Source organism: Hyaena hyaena, unplaced genomic scaffold, assembly GCF_003009895.1.
Source record: "Hyaena hyaena isolate Hyena2069 unplaced genomic scaffold, ASM300989v1 scaffold_255, whole genome shotgun sequence".
Taxonomy (NCBI): Eukaryota; Metazoa; Chordata; class Mammalia; order Carnivora; family Hyaenidae; genus Hyaena; species Hyaena hyaena.
The window spans coordinates 1,885,427-1,908,430 of record NW_024080888.1 but is presented as its reverse complement, the minus strand read 5'-3'; the positions used below and the strand labels follow the sequence as shown (position 1 = coordinate 1,908,430).

General features: G+C 35.8%; 1 long non-coding RNA gene across 1 annotated transcript in view; it reads left to right on the top strand.

Moving 5' to 3' along the window:
* The first annotated feature begins 10,387 nt into the window (after positions 1-10,387).
* Positions 10,388-23,004, top strand: part of LOC120240615 — a 32,782-nt gene continuing 20,165 nt past the window's right edge. The window contains exon 1 of the long non-coding RNA XR_005530664.1: positions 10,388-10,432. This is a non-coding gene — a long non-coding RNA (uncharacterized LOC120240615). The remainder of the gene's footprint in view (positions 10,433-23,004) is intronic.

Genomic DNA, 23,004 nt, shown 5'->3' with positions numbered 1-23,004 from the left:
TTTCTCTCTCTCTCTCTTCTTTCTTCCTTTCTTTCATTCTTTCTTTTTTTCTTTTTTGGAGAGAGAGAGCATGCACCAACAGGGGAGAAGCAGAGGGAGAGGGAATGAGAGAATCTTAAGCATGCTCTATGCCCAGTGCAGAGGCAGACACAGGGCTCAATCCCATGATCGTGAGATAATGACCTGAGCTGAAATCAAGAGCTGGATGCTTACCTGACTGAGCCATCCAGTTGCCTCTATTTAGCCAACTCTTAATTAATTCATTTAGCAAGCATATGTTTGCTAATAAATATTAACACATAATTATTTTTATAAAAAAGATTTGCTTAGGAAATAGTGACTTAAAAAAGAAAGGAAAACTCAGTCTCTGCTGACAGTGCCTTCACAGGCTAGTGGGTGTGATTAAGAGTAAACAAATAATCACCCCAAATAATTTTTATCATGAATTAGAATGAATGCTATGACAAATAGCACAAGTACATGTGTGTGGGAAGGTGCCAGAGGAGATATGACATTTAACCTGAGACCTGAGAACAGAGGTTATGGTTCTCCTGGGACGATTTTTATAATGTCTGGAGACACTTTTGGCTGTCACAACTGGGAAGGTGAATATTTACATTTCCTGATCATGTAGTGTGCTTTGGTTTTTGTCCATAACAGAGATATTTTCAAAATGAAAAAAATCTAGTTTTAATCCCCATAAATGATATTGCCTAAGAATCTCTGCATTGATTAGGCTTCAATTGTTTGAGAGTGAGAGTAGATAGCACCTAACATAAAGAAATTATTACTTACTTTTCAATGTCAAATCGGATATTTTTGAGCACCTGGGAAAATAATTGCCTTTGAACACACTTAGAGAAAGAAACATTTTTTTGAGTTCTAATACTTTCCTTTCACGTATCAAGACACCTGCCTATGACTCATATCATAGTGTTTTACAATAAGAGGTTCAGCAGATTGTAAAGGAGGTTCTGATGTCAGGGCAGTTCCTTTAGGCAGGAAGAAGGAGAAAATCCTTTTCATGCTGGGGGAGGGAACCAAAGGAAGGGGAGGAAGAGGAAAGCATAGTAGGATGTTGCTTCTTTGTCCTTAGTAATACTGAGAAAGGTATCTAAAGCACTGAGAATTTAGGGAAATCCGGGAGTCAAAGGTATGCTTTATGTATCTCAGGGTTTCCCTTTGCCTTGTTCTTTTCTCTGACTTGTTGCCATTGTTCCTGCACTAGCTTCCCTCAGGCTGGCAAAATGGCCGCCAGCTATTGTCATAGCTCACATCCACTATCAGACCCTGAGAGAATGCTTTTGATGGAGCATTCTCCACAAGTGTTCCAAGATCCAAACTGATGAAAGAGATTTAGATCATGCATCTTAACCAATCTGCACGAGTCTGTCACTGTAAGGGGAATAAAACGTGCTAATCACTTCGTTATTGTCATATCCCCCACAGAACTCCAGGAGAGGAGTCAGTTTCCCTACAACTACATGGACCCCAAACGGAAATCAGGCACTATTGGTAAAAGGGGAATGGATTCTGAAGACAGACACAAATGCCCACCTTTGTCTTCTCCTTACGGCACCTAATAGCCATACATACTCTCAACATGCTCAAGCTGACATGGAATGCATATACTTCATCTCAAAAAATACAACCCAGACTGATCTAGTTACTGACTGAGATTCTAGGAGCTTTGGTAGGAATCAAAATCCTATATATCACACAGTTTGCCGTCTACATTTATTTGACTTATATTTGATAGACTATCTGCATTATTCTGGGGGACCCTTGTCTAGAAGATGAAGTGGGAAAAAAGTTTTTTTTTAACTTGCTCTTCCTAGAGTGTTTCAATAGATCATTCAAATTGTGGTCATTAGACTGTTTACTCTTCAAGGCTTGCTTCAAAACTTTCCCCTTACTAGGTCTTCTGATCTTAAATTATTAATAACAAACTTGGCCCAATCCCCATATGGCACTCACACTGAACTATTTTCAGGTACAATAAACAAGAACCAAACGCTAACAAATATTCTGTCTTTGACCTTGTTATTCCAAAATGCTACCAATGTTCTATCAAGGAGATGGTTTTCTTTACTGTGGTAAGCAATAAACATGATCAGAGGTCCACTTACCCCCTCCCTTGTCCTTGAAGTGTGAGTTCTGCTTACTTTTTCCACTCCCAGAGGCTGCTCCAAGGATATAGCCTTGATCTGGTGATCGTGATGTGGTGTTTAGAACATCTGCATGGTATATATGAGTGAAGCTGGTTAAGACCTCTAAATAAACTATAAACATTTGGTGGATGGCTGCAGGGATCCACTTGTCTTGTGCTGGCCAAATCAAGTCTCATGTATATATGTTCCTTTTGTTTATTAAAACTGCCACCTGAAGTGGCATGTCTCTTCCTTTGGTCTTTCCCTGCCCTCCATGCATGGGGACCAGTTTCAGATTATACCCAGGGAGCTCCCGAGAAGGTTACAGACCAACAGCATATCACCTGTTTCTCTATGCTGCTTAAAGGCTCGTCTCTAACTTAGAGTTAAGGAGTTTAGGGATTATATTCAGGGCCTAGGAAATCACAGGCTTGGAATTTATTTGGCAATAAAGCTCAATTAGAGTTTAGAGTCTTCCAGGGGCACCTGGGTGGCTCAGTCAGTTAGGCATCCGACTTTGGCTCAGGTCATGATCTCACAGCTCATGGGTTTGAGCCCCGCGTTGGGCTCTGTGCTGACAGCCAGCTTGGAGCCTGGAGCCTGTTTCAGATTCTGTATCTCCCTCTCTCTCTGACCCTCCCCTGCTCATGCTGTCTCTCTCTCTCTCAGAAATAAATTAAAAAACATTTAAAATTTTTTCAAAAAAGAGTTTAGGGTCTTCTAGGCTATTTGTTTCATATGCCAGCAGTCAAAGTCAGAGATCCAGATAAGGTGTAATCCCGAAGTCCGGTTCTAGCCTTCAAAATGTCTTTGGTAGGGGCACCTGGGTGGCTCAGTCAGTTAAGTGTCTGACTTCAGCTCAGATCATAATCTCATGATCCATGGGTTCGAGCCCCACGTTGGGCTCTGTGGTAACAGCACAAAAACTGGAGCCTGCTTTGGATTCCGTGTCTTCCTCTCTCTGCATCTTCCTCTCTCTCTCTCTCTCTCTTTCAAAAATAAATAAACATTAAAAAAAATCTTTAAAAACAAAAAGAAAAAATCTTTTTGGTAATAAGCCCCCATTTCCCTCTCTTGCTCAGAAAATCTGTGGGTCAGGGCATAGCAAACTGATCTGATCTCTGGTATCATAAGCCCTCAGCATGATTTCTTTCTTCCTTCATCTCTTTCTTTCTCCCTCTTTCTTTCTTTCTTTCCTCCTTCCCTTCCTTCCACCCTCCCTCCGTCCCTTCCTTCCTTCCTCCCTTCCTTCCTTCCTTCCTTCCTTCCTTCCTTCCTTCCTTCCGTTGTCATTTCGGGACAATAGGAATCAAGAAAGTGCTATTAAAATCCTATCTCCAAGCAGACTGTGTGTGAATGACTTCTCAACAGAGGGATTAGTCTTTTTCTTTTCTTACCAATAGGAGCTAATTAGCAGAGATCTGCATGAAGAACAGGAAGTGACATTATTCTCCTGAGCCACAACTGCATCTAAATTGCTCTCCCCTTTCCTCCACTGGCACTCTGACTTACAGTAGACAACTGCTTTCCGGGTTCCAGGTACTAGATTCTCAGGCAACTGAATAGAAATCAAAGGTAGTATTTCTCTAAGCAAGGTTTTATTTTCTTCTCTCTGCTTTCTGATGCCACTATCAAAACTATCTTATCTCTTTTGTGCAGGAATTTATTGAAAACCATAAAAAATAGTTAATATTCTTTCCTCCAAGGTCCCTTAATGCTAAAGTCTCAACACGTACATGATCTGGTTCTCAGGGTACAGAAGGACAAATACAATTATTACCTTCACTACTATATGAGAAAAACTGCAACTTCTAACCACTGAATAAAGGTGTCTCATTGGCCTCTACTCAGCCTCTTTGGCTTAGCTAAGACCATGTTTTAGAGTCTCTTAATGTTAACCCTACTCTTAGTCCCAATTTCCGTTATCAAGAGTCTTAATGCCAAATGACAGAAAGAAAGTATGGTTATTTTATAGGGGGAAAAATGTGAAAAAGAAGCACGGTTTATTGGAATGAAATAGCACCCCACAGATTCATCCGGGATCTGAGGGATAAGACAAGGTGAATGAACAGGACCCAAGGGACATGAAGATTAATCAGCAAGAATCACCATAGTTATACTACAGGATGGGTCAGGTCTAGGTGCCATCACCAACCTTGCTGGAACCTCATCATAGCTGTTGAGATGCCCTCATATCTAACTGTCATGACATATTCTTATGTCAGACACCCAAAGTCTAAGTGCCAGGGTGAACTTCTAGTGGTTTACTTTAAGTCGTGTGTCCATCCCTGACCAATACAAGAAGAAAGGAGAGGATCTGTGCTCTCTTATCTTCCATAACAGTTGGTGGACACCACAAATCATAAGGTAACAAAAATAATATTGAGGAGAATGAATGCTGACAGGTCAAAAGAACTGACACATACATTGTATTTATATCCTGTCTTTCTTCTGAGTAATTTGTCATCCATGGTATCCCTTGTCAATAAATAATTTTTATGATTAAAAGAAAATTCATGATCAAGATTGCAAATTCATAATTCTACTGTGATATTTTGACATGGAAGCCTGATCTAGAAACCACTGATTTTTATAAAGCAAACAGTTAAAAAGATCAAGTGATCAGAAATTTTTTCTATACATTATTGATGGGAAATCTAATCTGTAAACTATCTCACAGCAAAGGATTTTTACCTCGTTTAGGGAGTTTTTTTCCATATCAAATATTTTTACTTCTCTATTTTGTTTATATGAAACTTACTATGTGGGATATGGCAGAATCCATAAGTAAAGAATGAGAAAAAGGGGAAAAGAGAAGGATATGAAGTGGGAAGGAAAACAGAAGGAAGAGAGAGTTAACATTTACTTAGTACTGTGCAATTTTCTTCATATAAATAATCTCATCTAATCTGGCAAATAACTCTGGATTATTCAAATCTATAGAATATATTCTTCAAATACAATTTTACCTGAAAACCATTATGATAAAGCAGGTAACCGTTGGGTAAATAGCTCTGGATGAGCAGTTGAGGGAATAGGTACCCTTTCATCTCCCTTAGGATTAAAAGACTAGGGGCATCTGGGTGGCTCAGTTGGTTGTGTCCGACTCTTGATTTTGGCTCAGGTCATGATTTCATGGTTTGTGATTTCAAGTCCCACAGCAGACTCTGTGCTAACGATGCAGAGCCTGCTTGGGATTCTCTCTCTCCTTCTCTCTCTGCCCCTCCCCCACTCATTCTGTCTCTCTCTCTCTCAAAAATAACTAAATAAACTTAAAAGTTTAAATTTTTTTCACAAAAGTAATTTAAAAAGCCTAAATTCTGGTCAGTGTATTTTTGGCAATTAAGTGAATTATGTGTGTTCTAACTTTTCACAGCTTGGTAATATGTACACTGAGTTTAAGTCCACAGTTAACTTTTCCATGACTATATGAAATTTAAGTTTATTTTTTTTAAGTTTATTTACTTATTTTGTGAGAGAGGGAGAAGGAGAGAAAGAGTGGGGAAGGGCAGAGAGAGGGAGAGAGAAAGAATCCCAAGCAGGCTCTTCACTGTAAGAACAGAACCTGAGATGAGCTTGAACTCATGAACCACAAGATGATGACATGAGACAAAACTAAAAGTTGGTTGCTTAACTGACTGAATCACCCAGGTGCCCAAGTTTCATTTTTAAGTTTCATTTTTAAGTATGGAATCAAAGACTACCTATAACTGGTAAAGACATTTACCACACACACACACACAGATTAAAGCAAAAAACTTGTTTTCTCAGAATATTTCATGCCTTAACTGTTATCTGTAATGGGCCTTTTATGCATAGTAATAATTTTAACATGTAAAAACATACAAGGGGTAAGGCAAAAATTCAACTAATCTCTTGCTAAATGAAAACAACCTTTACTTAAGATCACATACTAAGATCCCAACCATATGGAATCACTCACTAGATGAGGCAGTTACTGGTTCAGTTATTATAAAATAGTTCCTTGTAGACATTCTGTAGCCCTTTTTATGATTTTAAAACATGACAGACTAAGGTCAAATTCAGATAGCTAAAAGAGGCACATGTAAGGTTGAAAGCAGCAAGTAGAATCTGTGCATATTATAGGAACTGCCAGTTAAAGCATGAGAGATGGAATGATCAAGGAAAAATGGTATTATTTTGTCACTTTCATTTGTAGAAAAAAATGAATGGAAACATTTACAAGTATTTGTTTCATTACAGAAATATCCTATTACATGGGGCGCCTGGGTGGCTTAGTCGGTTAAGCGTCCGACTTTCGCTTAGGTCATGATCTCGCGGTTCGTGGGTTCGAGCCCCGCGTCGGGCTCTGTGCTGACTGCCAGCTCAGAGCCTGGAGCCTGTTTCAGTCTGTGACTCCCTCTCTCTGACCCTCCCCTGTTCACGCTGTCTCTCTCTCTCTCCTAGAAATAAATAAAACATAAAAAAAAAAAAAAAAAAAAAGAAATATCCTATTACAGCTCCATCTCATGGACATCATTATCCTGTAAGAGAAAATTGTTCCCTTTGTGGACTACAGACTTGAATATATTCATAGAAAAAGGCATGCAAGTTAAAATCTATGCTATATTTTCCCTTTCTGTTTGTACTGCGCTCTCTTTGTAATGGCAGGTCATGTTCTTAAAGGGATCCTGGGGCAAGTTTCCTGCCTACACCCTGTATCCAAAATGTCAGTTCACTGAAACAAACTACCAAAGAAACAAACTTTGTTTTAGCAGTTTTAGTTTTTGTATACTTAAAGAAGAAATAAATCATTTATTTGTGGTAATGTTAATTCTGTACTTTATTATATATGGCTACTATCAAACCAAGGAAAAATATGACTATCTCAAAGTTAGTAGAAGGAGAAATTTGGACCCAGAGACTATAACAGATTCATAGTTAATACTATAGAAGGAAAATATCAGAGGCTACCACATGTCACACCTACATCAGTCATTCTAAGAGGCGCTCACTGGCTTTCCTATACTGCTTAGCCTTCCTTGAATCCATCTTCTCTTCCAACTAGCGAATGGCACCTTCTCAAAATAAAAATCTAATCATGTCATCCGACTTCTTAAATCTTTCATTATGCTTGAGATAAAATGCAAAATCCTTTTATGACTGACATATTCCTTTTACAATACAAGTATTGCCCTCATCTGCTCTTTCTAGGTCCTGGGACTTACACTTTCTGACCCTTCTGCCAGAATGTGTTTCTTCCCATTATTTGCTGTCTATTCCTACTCATGTATCAGCTGAAGCACTACTTTCTCAGACCTATGACAGGAGACAAACAAGGAACAGGAAATAAACAAATACATATTCAGATGGTATTAATTGCTATAGAGAAAGGTAAAGAGTAACGACGGGGTTGTTATTTTGCACAGGATCATCAAAAATGGCCTTGCTGATCAAGTAGTATTTGAGCAGAGACCTGAAGGGATTAGAAGTAAAACTTGCAGCTATCTGGTGAAAGAGCAGTCCAGGCAGAGCAGGAAGCTGGCCCTATATTTTATTTATGAAGAACAAAATCTGTAACTATCTAATACCAAAGAATTATTTTTGTAATTCCGTTTGGAGAGATTTTTTTTTTCAAAATCAAGTATTTCTATTACTTTATTAAGTTTATATATAAACTTGTTTTTTGGGACATAGCACTCATGAAGTAAAGGATAAGAGAAAGGGAAAAGAGAGGGATGTGAAATGGGAAGAAAACAGGAAGGAAGAGAGAGAGAGTTATTACTTATTGAGTACTGTGCAATTTTCTTTTATTGTTTGAGAAAGAGCAAGAAGGACAATATGGCAAGCCATGTGAGGGTATCAAGCAAAGAGAACACTATAAGACAACTCAGGGGGAACATGGAGACAAACTATGGTAAAATAGATTTTGACTTGAAAAAAAAATCTAGAATGGAGTGAGTGTAGAGCTGAACAAAGGGAATCTAGGATGGAGGGGAAATGGGTTAGGGGCTTCGTCAGGGTGTGGTACAAATAGGAGACTATTGTATGGGCCTTGGATGTTTCTCTGAATAAACTATGATTCCTTTGTATGTTATAAGAAGAATAGCAACATGATCTGGCTTATGTTTGAATGATCACTCTAGCTGCTATGTTGAAAATAGAACAGAAGAGGCAAAGAATAGTAGCAGGGAGCCTAGTTAGGTGCTTCTTGCAATAATCCCAATGATCAATGATTGTGACTGCACAAATGTGGTAGAGATGCTTGATGAGTGTTTGAGACCTCGGTTTATTTAGAAGATAGTGTCAGTAGAGAAAGAAAGAAAGAAAGAAAGAAAGAAAGAAAGAAAGAAAGAAAGAAAGAAAGAAAGAAAGAAAATGCCAACAGAATTTGCTAATATGAGATGGAAGGGAAAGAAGTGTAAAGAATTATTCCAATATTTTGGCCTAAGAAACTATAAAGAATAGGAAATAGAATTGCCATATACCTCAAGGTGGAAAACTCAGAAAAACTCTTTTATGGGGGGTGGAGGGGCATGGGCAGGCTGCTGCTTCTACTTAAATAAAGAAATCTCCTTAGAAAATGTTGAGTTTGAGAAGCCTATTAGATAATCAAGCAGAAGTGTCTAGTCAAGAGTCAGATATAAAAATCTGGAGTTTAGCAAAAGATTCAAGGCCAGAGGGCCTATTAGAGCCATTTACAAATACATGGTATTTAAAACTTGAGACTAAAAGATGTTATTTTTAAGATAAGTGTAGATAAAAGATAGCAGGTCAGAAGACCTCAAAGACACCACAAATTTAAAGATCAACAAGATAAGGGGGCTCTAAGAAAGCATTAGCCTGGTCTGAAATAGAAGAACATCCCAGAGATTTTTGTTTTAAGTGGTGAGTTTGAAAAAGTGGGGAGCAATAAATACTAATACAGAAATGAGAGAAGGTACATCACTACAGGTCCAATGGATGTTAAAAAAGGAATACTATGGACACCTCAGTGCCCACAAATTTGATAAGTTAGATAAAATGGGCCAATTCCTTGAAAGACACAATCTGCCAAAACTCGAGAAGAAGTGGTAAATCTAAATTGTCCTATGTCTACTTAGAAATCAAATAAATATTTAACATTCTTCTAAAATAGAAAACACGAGGCCTAGATGGGTTCACTAGTGAATTCTAACAAACACTTAACAAATAATTTGTGCCAGTTTCTCTATAATCTCTTCCAGAATATAGAAGCAGGGGGAGAATACTTCCTATCTCATTCTGTGAGGCTCTAATTACCCTAAATATAAAAATATGACAACATTGCTAGAAATAAACCCTATAGATGAATCTTTCTCATGAACATAGATGCAAAGTTTTCAACAAAATATTAGCAAATTGAATCCTACAGTGTATAAAAAAAATTATAGGCCATGACCAACTGGCATTTATTCCAGGTATGCAAAGCGATTTTAACACCCAAAAATCAAATACTATAATCCATCACATCAATAAGCTAAAAAGAAAAATCACATAATAATATCAATAGATGCAAAAAAAAAAAAAAAGCATTTGACAAAATCTAACACCCATTCATGATAAGAAATCTCATCAAACTAGAAACAGAGGGGAGCATCTTCAACAAAACAAAAATTATCTACAGAATCATACAGGTTATATCATATTTAATTAAGAAAACCAGAAGCTCTTCCACTAAAATTAGGAAAAAGGCAAGGGTATCCCTTCTCACCATTCCTTTTCAACATAATACTAGAAATCCTAGGTAATGCAAACATGAGAAAAAACAGGCAACATAAATATATTTAATATATCTAAAGATATCCATATATTGGAGTTATCAGATTTTAAATAACCATTACTTATGTTTTTGAGAAAATAGATGACAAAATGGAGAGTTCTTCAAAGAACTAGAATCTATAAAGAAGAAACAGATATTCTCACACAGAAAATTATAATAACTAAATTTAAGAACTCAATATTTGGGTTTTAGCAGATTACATTGAGCAGAAGGATTAGTGAACTGAAAGATAAGTTACTTAAAAGCTATGTTAACTAAAACAATGAGTGAAAAAATGTAAGGAAAACACAGAAAGCAATGTAAAAGTGACTTACAAATCATAGTACAAAGGTTTTGTCTCTGATGTATATAAGTCACCCCAAATCAGAGTATCTGCAGCATTCTGTGGACAAAATCTTTTGTGACATCATGAGAGAAATCCTGTGTTCATTAGTGAGGGTGATATAGTCACCATGCCACTTTCTTAGAACCAAGGCCTGGCTCCAGAACATGACTTCAAGGCTCCAGGACAACCCTATAAGTATGATTCTTTGAACTCTTTAGTCATCTGGTTGACCTCAATGAATGGTGTACAGAGACAAAGAGCACTTCTAAGAAATCTGACCCATGCATATCCTAGTTTAGGCTCCAGGTACCCTGACATTGCGGATTCTGGCTGATTTTAGCCACCAGAAGGTGATTATAAAAACTTTGAAAAAAGACAGTCTAAACTGATAGGACCTGGGGAGTTTTGAAGAGGGGACTGAGATTTGAGACCCAGGTTGGGGGTTGCACCTACTTGGGTCTAAAACAAGTAGTGAGAATTTTAATGATCTTTTAGGTAGCATATGATCTAACTCAAGCCAATGAGAATCATTCCTTGTTTTTTTTTTTTTCTTGAATTATTGGAGAAGAGATTTTCTTCCCATTCAAGTTCTTAAACTTTGTATTATATAAGCTTTTATATTTTGTTACCCATATTTGCTACCACTGGGGTGAATATGATTGAGAAATAAGCCAACAAAATTGAAAACAAAAGTAAGTGATCAAGAAAGAAAAGGGAAAATATGTTCTTGAAGACAATGGTTATATAGCTGTATTGAACCATTTAGGCAGCTAATTTATTCTAGAAATATACGAGCCAAAATATTCCTTTATTTACTTAAACTGAATAGATACGGAATTTTCTTACTTGAAACAGGAAGAATCCTTATTCATATGCACAAGGTTTTTATGTTCTCACTTCTTTGTGAGGATCTTGTGTACTATTTCTGATGTTTCTGCCTAGACCATGGAGTAGAGCAAAGTCTGAAAGGTGACTGACTCTTATGGGATGATAATAAGTGTTACATTCATTTAAATTATTGACCAGATATTCTTGTGGGACAGCATGTGCTCTGAAACATGAGTGTAGATCTCAAGGGAAGTATCAGGTTTGAGACACACATTTTAGTAGCACTGTCATATTAGTAAGAGTAAGTTTGGGCATTGTATGAGATAGACTGAGAAGATGATTGAGCATGAAATATAAGGGAGCTAAATATGGAATAGGGAATTAGAAGAGAGAAATCAATAAAAAAGAGAGATTGATCTGAGAAGTAGGAGAAAATCAAAGGGTGAACAATGAAGAAAAAGAAATGAGAATAGCATTATAAGAAGAGTTTGGTATATGTTATAAAAGGAAGAGACAAATGACTTGTGGCTACTCAATTTAGCTTTTGAATACTGGATTTGGCAACTTGAGTTAACTAATGACCTTTATGGGAAGAATTGTGTTAGCAGAAGAGACGAGAAAAAAAACTCAGAGGTTGACAGGTGTATCAGTTAAGAATAGGTTAAGCTCAAATTTAAAAAATGATTTATATATAAATAAAAATTTTAAATATATTTGTCTGATAAATTTTAAATATCATGAGTAATTATATTCTTCTTTAATGTTAAATTGGGATTAGTTTCTACGATCTTTATTTGATTTTGAGGCCTTAAAAATAATTAGTGAATAATTTCTTTTATATAAAAGATTACTAAGCTGATTCATAAAAATCAGAAAACTAAGCTTTCATATAATAATTTTTACATATATTCTTACATCTATATAAATGTATACATACATAACACCAACTAATTAAGATCAACATAGTATATAGACTGAACTATATGATGTTAAAATATTATTTCTATTTTAAACTAAAATATTACTTTAGATAATATCATCTAAACTTTTATAGTCTACTACATATATAAATGTTTTTAAAAACTTTTTTAATGTTTATTTGTTTTTGAGAGAGACAGAGTACGAACGAGGGAGGGAGGGGCAGAGAGAGAAGGAGACACAGAATCTGAAGCAGGCTCCAGGTTCTGAGCTGTCAGCACAAAGCCTGATGCGGGGCTTGAGCTCACAAACTGTGAGATAATGACCTGAGCTGAAGTTGGATGCTCAACTGACTGAGCCACTCAGGCGCCCCATATAAATGTTTAAATATATGCATTTAATGCTACATCAATAAATACAAGAAGCTAAAGTGTAATTATAAAAAGAACTGGCAACAACAAAAAAAGTAATAATAAAACAAAACAAAAGTTAGGTATTTATTTTTTTCTTTCATGAAAGAAGTCATGAAGAATATCCCAGAGGTGGTATGAAACTCCAGTTACCTGGTTCACAGGCTGTTTTATCTTTCTACTCTACCATTTAATCCTGGCTTCTTGAGGTTGTTTTCATTGTACCAGATGATGGCTGGAACTCCAGACATGACAAGTGTATTCTAGACAAGAGGAAGGAAAAAGGATTAAGAGAGAGAATATCAACATTCCTTAAAATTTTTTAAAGTATTATTTATTTTTGAGAGAGAGAGAGAGGGAGACACAGAATCTGAATCAGGCTCCAGGCTCTGAGCTGTCAGCATAGAGCCCAATGCGGGGTTCCAACTAATGAGCTGTGAGGTCATGACCTAAACTGAAGTCAGACGCTTAATCTACTGAGCCACCCAGGTGCCCTGGAAAATATCAACATTCTAAATATTAACATTTGTTAAGACATTTTGTTTGAAGTTCACCTAATTTCTGCTTAGGGTCCATTGGACAAGACTAGCTGCCAAAAAAACTTGGGAAATAAAGTATTCCAACTGGGCATGTTGATCAGGATTCAGTTAGACAGGAAGAACAGCAACATGGATACTGGATAGGCAAACAATCTCTGTCTCAATGGATATAATAAGAAAAAGGAAAATATAGTATATTTTCTGAAACTTTGGTAGACATACAGGGAAATAAAAGAATCAGAATTTTTAGGATGGGAAAGACTTGAGTGTTTTTGTGATTAGAAGGGAAGAATACATAATATAAAACACAATTTAGTGATAAGGCAAGATACCAGGAGGGGTAAGAGACAGGAAGCAAGAGTACAGGAGTTTCTGTTAGTTCCTTGAGTTTCCTACTGATTCAAGGAAATCAATGTCAAGACAGTCTACAATGCATTGTTAAACTAGGGCTACCATCTGCTTTACATGGGATTTTAGAGTTTAATAACATAGATACAGTACTTTAGTTTTGCTCTAAAAAACTATGAACATAATTTGTGAAGGTGTATGTTCATTGTAAAAAATAAGCTGTTAAGCAAAAAAAGGATTGTTCTTCACAGATTTGAACAAGAAGTATTGACAGATAAAATATTTTCTAGATGAAATTTAAAAATATTTGGCTATGTATGTGTGTGTCTATATATAAAATAAAATAAAATATATAATGTATATTATATATAATGTAATAATATATAACTAAAACATATAAACATATAAAATGATTCTTTGGATAAAAGAGCCTTTAAACAATCAACTTATTATATCTTAAACATTATTTTCAACACAAGCATTTATCTTTCTTTTTTACTTTTAATCTAGCCTACACACACACACATTTACTCTTAAAAAGGTCCAACCAAGTAAGTATATTAATTGAACATACAATTAATGCTTATGGAAATTGTCTTTGTAGCTTAGAAGGATCTTTTAGGATTTACTGGCAAGTATGACACAATATCTTATTCTTCTGCCTCAGTGTGGTCAGTTCCAAATACTTTCCTCTAGTAACATAAAATAGCATAAATAATTTACTGTTTTATAATTTTTCCATGCTTCAGTTTTATAAAGAAGATTATATAGAATATTTAGAATGAATATTATCAATAAGTTTCTTCTTGTGGATAAGAGGCAGGATTTTATCTTTCATTTTAGATTGAAAAAGTTAAAGGCATTAAGTCATTCTCTAGTTCACATTATGTGTATAAATAATTTCCTTTTTGTTTGTTTAGAAATACCATTTAAGTATTTTTAAAGTTTTATATCTCTACATTTACTTTCTTTATCCTTAAAATATGAATTAATTAATCTAGTCCCATTTTAGGTTTATTCAGTGTCTAATGTTATAGGTCAAAATCATAATTTAGCAATTACCATGCTTTCTGCAAGTTAAAAAAATCCTGTGTATTTAGAAGTTTAATTCATGTTTCTGTCAACTTTTATCAAACACTAGTTAATGTTTCAAAAGTTCCATTGAAATGAGAAGCTTAAGAGAGCTATAAAAGTTCAACTCACGATGTGTTTTCAGTTTGTATAATTGATGCTTTTAAAAATCATGAGTCTTTCATGAAGTACTGTGATGCTGAAGTTATAATGACTTAAAGCTGATGATATTCATATCAACACAGAGATATCACCTTCACTACAAATATTCAATCAGTGGATCCAATGCCTGCACACCATTGTTCTCCTCTTCTCCAAGTGGTTCCTGGCAAATAAAAAATGTGGAAGAAGTGAAAAAAAAGAAGGATGGAAGGGACAGAGGGAGAGTAAAAGAGAGAAGGAAGGAGGGGGAAATGTTGGAATAAATGAGAAAAGTTCTTTTGACTTACAGGCGTGATATTTTAGAGGGAGGTGAAATGAATTCTAGATTAAATTTTCATTATATTTAATGAAATTAATTGAATGAAATGAAATTTTCATTATATTACTTCTTCCGTGAATTGTTTCCCATAGTCTCTTACTCGCTTCAGTCACAATTCTACTTTGTCTCAATTGCCTTAATGCCTTATTGTACCTTTTAAATAATCTAGACCACTTTTACTATGGTTTTTTAAGTGTGAATTTTTATTTTCTACTAGACTACCTGCTATTTCATAAGAAGTACTGGATCCCATTTATTTCTGTAATATATTTAACCCAATAACAGCTATATAGGAGGTACTCATTAAATATTTGTTGGGTAATAAATTAACTCAATTTTTTTAGAGGCTTTGAAATCTATTAGAATTAGAAGTATTTAAAGCCTAATAATGGGACATTAAGTATTCTTCACTGATGATCCTTAAAACAATAATCACAACCATAATTATTCAGGCCTTTCCAGCTGTTTTTTTATTATGTTTGATTTAAAATTTAAATCTTTCCTAGCAAATTTTGCTTCCTCCCTCTCTTTATAGTATTGACATATATTTAGTAATACCAAAAGACATGAATACAGATAGATTTGCAAAAGCTTATATTTATTAAGTAACTATCAGCTGGGAGTGGGAGTTATCAAGTTTGTCACCTTGAACAGCTTGGAATCCACATGTCATAAAGGAGACTAAGTAAATAGCTATTTTTTTTTACATTTATTTATTTATTTTGAGAAAGAGAGAGAGAGAGTGCACCTATGCATTAGTAGGGGAGGGGCCGGGGGGAGGTGAGAATCTTTAGCAGGCTCTGCACTCTCCGCAGGATCCCAATGGAGGGCTCAAACCTGCAAATCATAAGATCATGACCTAAACCAAAATCAAGAGTCAGAAGCTTAGCTGACTGGGCTACCCATAGACCCCAGTTTTTAACAACAAAAGTCTTTTTAAAAATATTTTTAATCTTTATTTATTTTTGAGAGAGAGACAGAGTGCAAGTAGGGAAGGGGCAGAGAGAGAGGAAGACACAGCATGTGAAGCAGGCTTCACACAGGGTCGCTCAAACCCATGAACCATGAGTTCATGACTTGAGCTGAAGTCGGATACTTAACCAACTGAGCCATCCAGGAGCCCCTTAACAAAAACAATCTTAAACCTAAAACAAAAGCATCTGTACTTCAACAACCTGGGCATTTATGCAGTCACAGTGACCAAATTAACCTGTATTTGTTCTGATCAGAGATACACAGATACATATCTCCTGTTAGTTAGATTTAAATTGGAATTGAAAAAAAATAAATTGGAATTGAAACCATTAAAAGATGCTATTTCTATGCAAACAATTCTATTCTCTGTATACATTATACATTATAAATTGAGTTGGCCTACAACATCAAATAATCAATTTTTAAAATATTGTTGGCTACCTTCTAATTGACTTGATGAAGAAGTCACATGAACAAAGGTAGCAAAAGGAGGCAGAGGAGGAGGGAAAAGAAGAGGAGGGAATAGAGGAGGAGTGGAAAGAGTAGGAAGGCCAAAAAACAATGAAAGCAACTATAACCAATTTGACCACTGGATAAAGCAATTTATCTTTCGATGGCTAGATGTCCAAAGAGAAGTGAAAGAGAATGCATATAAAGAGAAGAGGCCACAATGAGCTTCTTTGAACTGACTCAATACTATCTCTGGGCTCTAATGCCAAAAATAGGGTAAGAAGCAATCTCTGCTGATTTTGAGGATTGGATTTAATTTTAAATTAGTTTGGTAAAAAAATAAGCATAGTGGAGTCAGTCACTAGGAAAAACATTATTATAAATTCAACACTAGATCAATGGAATAGAATTGAGACTACAAAATAAATTCTTACATTTGTAGTAAGTTATTTTTCAACCAGTGTGCCAAGACGATTCGATATAGGAAAGAATAGTCTTTTCAACAAGTGGGACAAGTGGATATCCACATGCAAAAGGATGATGTTGGGCTCCTACCTCACACCATATACAAAAATTAATTCAAACTTGGATCACAGAGCTATCACTATAAAACTCTTAGAAGTCAACACAGAGGGGCTCCTGGGTGGCTTAGTCGGTTGAGCGTCCCACTTTCGCTTAGGTCATGATCTCGCGGTTCGTGGGTTCGAGCCCCGCGTCAGGCTCTGTGCTGACAGCCAGCTCAGAGCTGGAGCCTGTTTCGGAGTCTGTGTCTCCCTCTCTCTCTGACCGTCTCCTGCTCATGCTCTCTCTCTCTCTCTCTCTCCCAGAAATAAAAATGTTAAAAAAAAAAAAGTCGTCAACACAGAGATAAGTCTTTGTGACCATGGGTTAGGTAATGGTTTCTTAGATACAGCATCAAAAGCACAAGTAACCAAAAAATAAAAGGCACACAGATGATACAAAATTGAAAATGTTTATGTTTCAGAGGAAAAAAAAATCAAGAAGGTGAAAGACAACTCACATAATGGGAGGAAATATTAGCAAATCATATATCTGATAAAAGGCTTGTGTCCAGAATATATACAGAAACTTTTCCGTTTAATAATAAAAAAGGCAAATAATTCCACTGTCTTAGTTTGGATTGTATTAATACAAAATACCATAGAATAGATTTTATCAGTGTTCTGGAGGCTGCAAGTGTGATCAGGGTACCAGGATGGTCAGATTCTGGTGAGAGTAAATGTACTTGTATGCTTATTCATGATCATTATTTGATCTAATCTCATGGTAGATAGTTTCATAAATAAACCTCATTAACTACATAAGACCCCTGTAGTGATCAATTTAGCTTAAAAAAAAGCATTCCATCTAACATCATCAATTGGAAATATATTTCAGGCAATGGCCATTTCTTTTAACTAATGGTTTGTAAGCTGAAACTCAAGTCAAATCAATACATTTACTGAATGTCTGTTATTGTGCTGGGGCACAGAGACAATATTAAGTATAAAATCAATGGTTTTAACCTCAAGAAAGTTTTGAAGTTTCTTTGTAGTTCAGACGCTCATTATCAAACACCCGTGAATTCTTTAAGATCTATACTTTCCCTCTCTGAAGTCTTTTTTTAGGCAGAGATAGTTGGGTAGTATTGTATCTATTTAGGTTTATTTTAAGTATCTATTTACATGTCTGGTTGCCTTTCCACATTTTGAGCTCCAGGGCAGTGACTTCATTCATTCATTCATTCATTCATTCATTCACATGACAAATATTTGTCAAATACCTATTACCTTGCTAGGCATACAATGATAAAAAGACAAAGATGCAGTTTCAGTTTCCATAGAATTTTTGGTGTAATAATACATAAAAGTAAACAGGTATTGTAAGTTAACTGAGTAATTGCTTCTCACATATGCAAATAAAATGTAACTTTTTTTTTCTATAAACTCACTTTAGAATATAAAGTAATCATCTTTAAATCTCTTCCAGCACAAATAATCTTTGGCTTGTTTCAGGCTTTTTGCTGTTAGTTTTCAGTCTTTAAAATTTCCTTTTCTCCTGCACCGCCCTCCCCCCCTCCCCCCCAATTCCAGGTAATTTATGAGTTTTGAGGAAACTTACTTGACCTTGTGGGCATAAGAGAGATGGGGGTGGGAGGCATACTGATTTACATGAATCCTTGCTGGTTTTCTGCAAAGTGTGGTGTCTTATCTAGTCCCTGACTGTTGCTGATACCTACTTGGAAGTTAATGGTTCCAGTCACATACCAGTGGTGTTGAAATCCTGGAGTATTTTAACCATGACCTCCAAACACTTGTTGGCCAGTTTGTCCTCTCAGTACTGTGTATCTCAGATGATGTGGAAGCTTCTCTATCCATAGATACAGCACACGAGACCTATAGTATTTATTTAGACTTATCTACCTCCCTGCATTATTGATGTTATTGGTTCTGTGCCAAGTTGGGTGTCAAGTCAAATGTTGGGCTTCTCATAGAGGCCTGAGGCTTCTGCCATGCAATACTAGGGGAGGTAAACCATCATGTTTGATGTTCTTCTATCTAACTACTTTAGAACAAGACCCTAAAGGGGTTATATATCCTTCTTTTACCCTAACCTCATAATGACAAGTGGATTGCACTTAGAAAAATAGTTGCCATGAGTCTTCAGTTCATTCCAATCTGAGATGGTTTCTCAGTATTTCCTTGTTTTTATTATTTTTTTTTTTTACAACCTTGACACTTTTGAAGAGTACAAGTGAGTTATTTTACAAAATTTAATCCACTTGGATTTTTTTCTTGATCGTATTGAGACTATACACTATTGAGAAGAATATCTCAGGGATGATGTGCCTTAATTAATGCATTAAACATCATATCAAGGATAAATGATGTTGATATGTCTTATTACTGGTGATGTTAAACTTAATCACTTGACACCTGCCAGGTTTTTCCATTGTGAAGTTGCTATTTTTCCCTTTGTAATTACTAAATATTTAGGGAGAGATACCTTGTGACTATGCAGAATTCTATTTCTGCTTAAATTTTACCCATTAATTTTAGCATTCATGACTGGATCCTGCTTGAGGCAATTATTACTGTGGTGTTTTAATGATGATTTGCTATTTTCCCTATCTCTTCTATGTTTTTAATTGGAAATCTTTTGTGAGGAAGACTTGTCCCTTCCCCTGTATTCATTCATTCATTCATTCATTCATTCACTTGTTTGTGTCAGTATGGATATTGATTTCATTCTTTGGATTACAATCCAATATTGTCATTACTTTTTTTTTCTCTAATTGTCCTAAGTTTGGCTATTGGGAGCTTTTTGGGGTTGTCTCCTATGTCTTTTCAGTATGCATTGATCTTTTATTACTTATTTATAAGAACTTCCTTATGCCTGGTAACACAAACTGTTCCAGGATCATCTTATTGTTTCTCTGCCAAACCCTGGAATAAAACAATTTTCCTTTTATTAAGAAATACTATTTGGAAACCAAGTTCATTTCTTCTGAGGTAGCATTTTTTCTAGTAGTTTTACTGGATTGAACTAGGAAATATATGTATGTACCCTAGATCATGCCTATAAACATATTTATTTATTTCTGTCTAATATTTGTAGAAAAAAATCACAAATCCTTTCAATACCTCCATCTCCAATCTGGTACCAGATGGTTCATTCTAGCATCTATCCTTCCCTTATTTGTAACTTCTTTCTCCCATATTGAGAAACCCGATTTTCAATGTCTCCGAGGTATTTACTTATTAGTTCAGTCACAGTATAAAAATAGAGAATTTTCAGAATTCCTGGCTTATTCCCCTGAGAGTAACAAATTTATCAACTGTGGCAGGGATTGTCAAAACTACAGCTCATAAGCCCAATCTGACCAGACATATATTTTTATAAATAGTTTTATTAGAACACAGCCATGCTTATATTATGTAGTCTACAGCTGTTTCTGCATTCCAATGGCAGGGTGGAGTAGTTGTGACAGAGAATTATGGTGGACAAAGCCTAACAAGCTTACAACCCGGCCCTTTACTGAAATAGCTTGCCAACCCCTAAGCTAGAGCAGAGGGCTTGTGTACATTTCTTTCTGTCTGTAGCTTTAAAGTATCTGGTTAAGTAACTGTTTGCTAGGGGTGCCTGGGTGGCTCAGTAGATCTTGTGGTTGTTGGGTTTGAGCTCCGCATTGGGCTCTGTACTGACAGCTCAGAGCCTAAATCCTGCTTCAGATTCTGTGTGTGTGTGTGTCTCTCTCTCTGCCCCTACCCCATTCACACTCTTTCTGTCTGTCTGTCTGTTCCTCACTCTTTCAAAAATAAATAAACTTACAAAAGCAATTAAAAAGAAAGGAACTCCCACAGTTACTTAGATCAGCTCTTTTCTGTAATTATAGGATTCATTTGTAATACAGCTAGATTTGCTACAGTCTGCAGTCCATCCTTCCCTACATCCTATTTGATTAAAAAGATTTTTTTTATGTTTATTTATTTTTGAGAGAGAGAAAGAGAGAGAGCACAAGAGGGGCAGAAAGAGGAGACACAGAATCTGAAGCAGGCTCCAGGCTCTGAGCTGTCAGCACAGAGCCCATCACAGGGCTTAAACTCACGAACCATGAGATCATGACTCATGAAAATGAAAGTGTACAGAATGAGCCTTTTTATGTATGACTTCTTTCACTTAGCCAAGTGCATTTAAGATCTAAGTGTGTTGCTTTGCTAAAGTATTTACTATCTCACCCTTTATAGAAAAAGCTTACTGACACCTATTATAAAGAATAGAAAGGAGTGGGAGAATATGAGTGGCTCTGTTAAAGACTTGACGTAGAAAGCAAAGAAGAAATGAAACATGGTTTTATAATTTTGAATTTGGGTTGTCCAGAAAATGTTTTACCTTGATAGAAATAGAAAAGTCCTGTATTTGGGTTTCTGAAATGGCCAGATACCCTTGTATTTATTATTATTAGAAATGAGAAAATTGAATAGTAAACAGTCACAAATTGATCAAACACAAACCCATGAAAGTGGTAAGTATAATAGTTCAAATTCTTGGTGCTGGGAAGTAGAAGGCATTCGGCGGTAGGAGTAAGGATGCAACCACAGAAGGTTGCATCCTTTTGACCTTCTCTCTCTGAAAAAGAGTGGTCCAGAAAGCTCCTCATAAGACGAGGATGAAAGCCATTTCATAGTAAGTTTTATCTTTTACACATCTTATTATTCTAAAACTTCAAATAGTAGAGAGAAAGTGAAAATACCTCTGCAATTTCACATCCTCAAAGGTTAACTGTTTTTAATCTGTTGGGTAATTCTTTTCAGAATTCCTTATACAGATAGTTATAGATAGAGATATTACAATGTCGTTATACTCTCCCATAATCTGTATTTTAATGTAATAATATATTATCTTGGTCTTTTATTTAGTAATACTTTCAGTTCTACTTTATTATTTTTTAATGATGGCATAATATTCTATTGCATAGCTGTACTGTTATTATATAACAAATATGGTTTTGATGTGTTTTTTTTTTTAACTTCTTTAAATGTTTTGTTTATTTCTGAGTGAGAGAAACAGCATGAGCAGGGGAGGGTCAGACAGAGAGGGAGACACAGAATCTGAAGCAGGCTCCAGGCTCTGAGGTAGCTGTCAGCATAGAGCCCGATGCGGGGCTCAAACCCACGAACTGTGTGATCATGACCTGAGCTAAAGTCGGATGCTTAACTGACAGAGTCACCCAGGCACCCCAATACAGTTTTGATGTTAATAGTGGTAAGCTATTAGCTAAATTTTCATTGTTAAAACTCAAAGAGCCCCATTCTATGCATACATATTCATAATTTCTTCACTATTTCCCTAGTATAAATTCATAGAAGCATAATTTCTAGATTAAAAAGATGACATTTTCAATTTTGTGTTTTGACATGAAATAATGCTCAACATCGCTCATCATCAGTGAAATACAAATCAAAACCATATTGAGATACCACCTCACACTGGTCAGAGTGGCTAAAATTTATAGCTCAGGTGAGGATACGGACAAAGGGGAACCCTCTTGCACTGTTGGTGGGAATGCAAACTGGTACAGTCACTCTGGAAAACAGTGTGAAGAGTCTTCAAAAAATTAAAAATAGGATTACCCTGTAACCCTTTTGCTGCAATAGCATTACTGGAAATTTATCCAAAGGATACAGGAGTGCTGATTCACAGGGGCACATGTACTCCAATGTTTATAGCAACACTATCAACATTATGGGAAGGACCCAAATGTCCATTAAGTGATGAATAGATAAAGAAACTGTGATAGATAGATAAATAGATAGATAGATAGATAGATAGATAGATATAGATAGATAGATAGATAGATAGATAGATAGATAGATATAGATAGATAGATAGATAGATAGATAGATAGATATAGATATACACATACACAATGGAATATTACTTGGTGATGAAAAAGAAAGAAATCTTGCCTTTTGCAACAATGTGGGTAGAACTGCAGGGTATTATTCTAAGTGAAATAAGTTGGTCAGAGAAAGACAGATATCATATGACTTCATTCACATGTGAAATTTGAGAAACTTAACAGAAGACCGTAAGAGAAAGAAAGGAAAAATAAGATACACATAGAGAGGGAGGCAAACCATAAGAGCCTCTTAAATACAGAGAACAAACTGAAGGTTGATGGGTGTGTGGAGTCAGGAGGTGGGGAAAATGGGTGATTTGCATTGAGGAGGGCTCTTGTTGGGA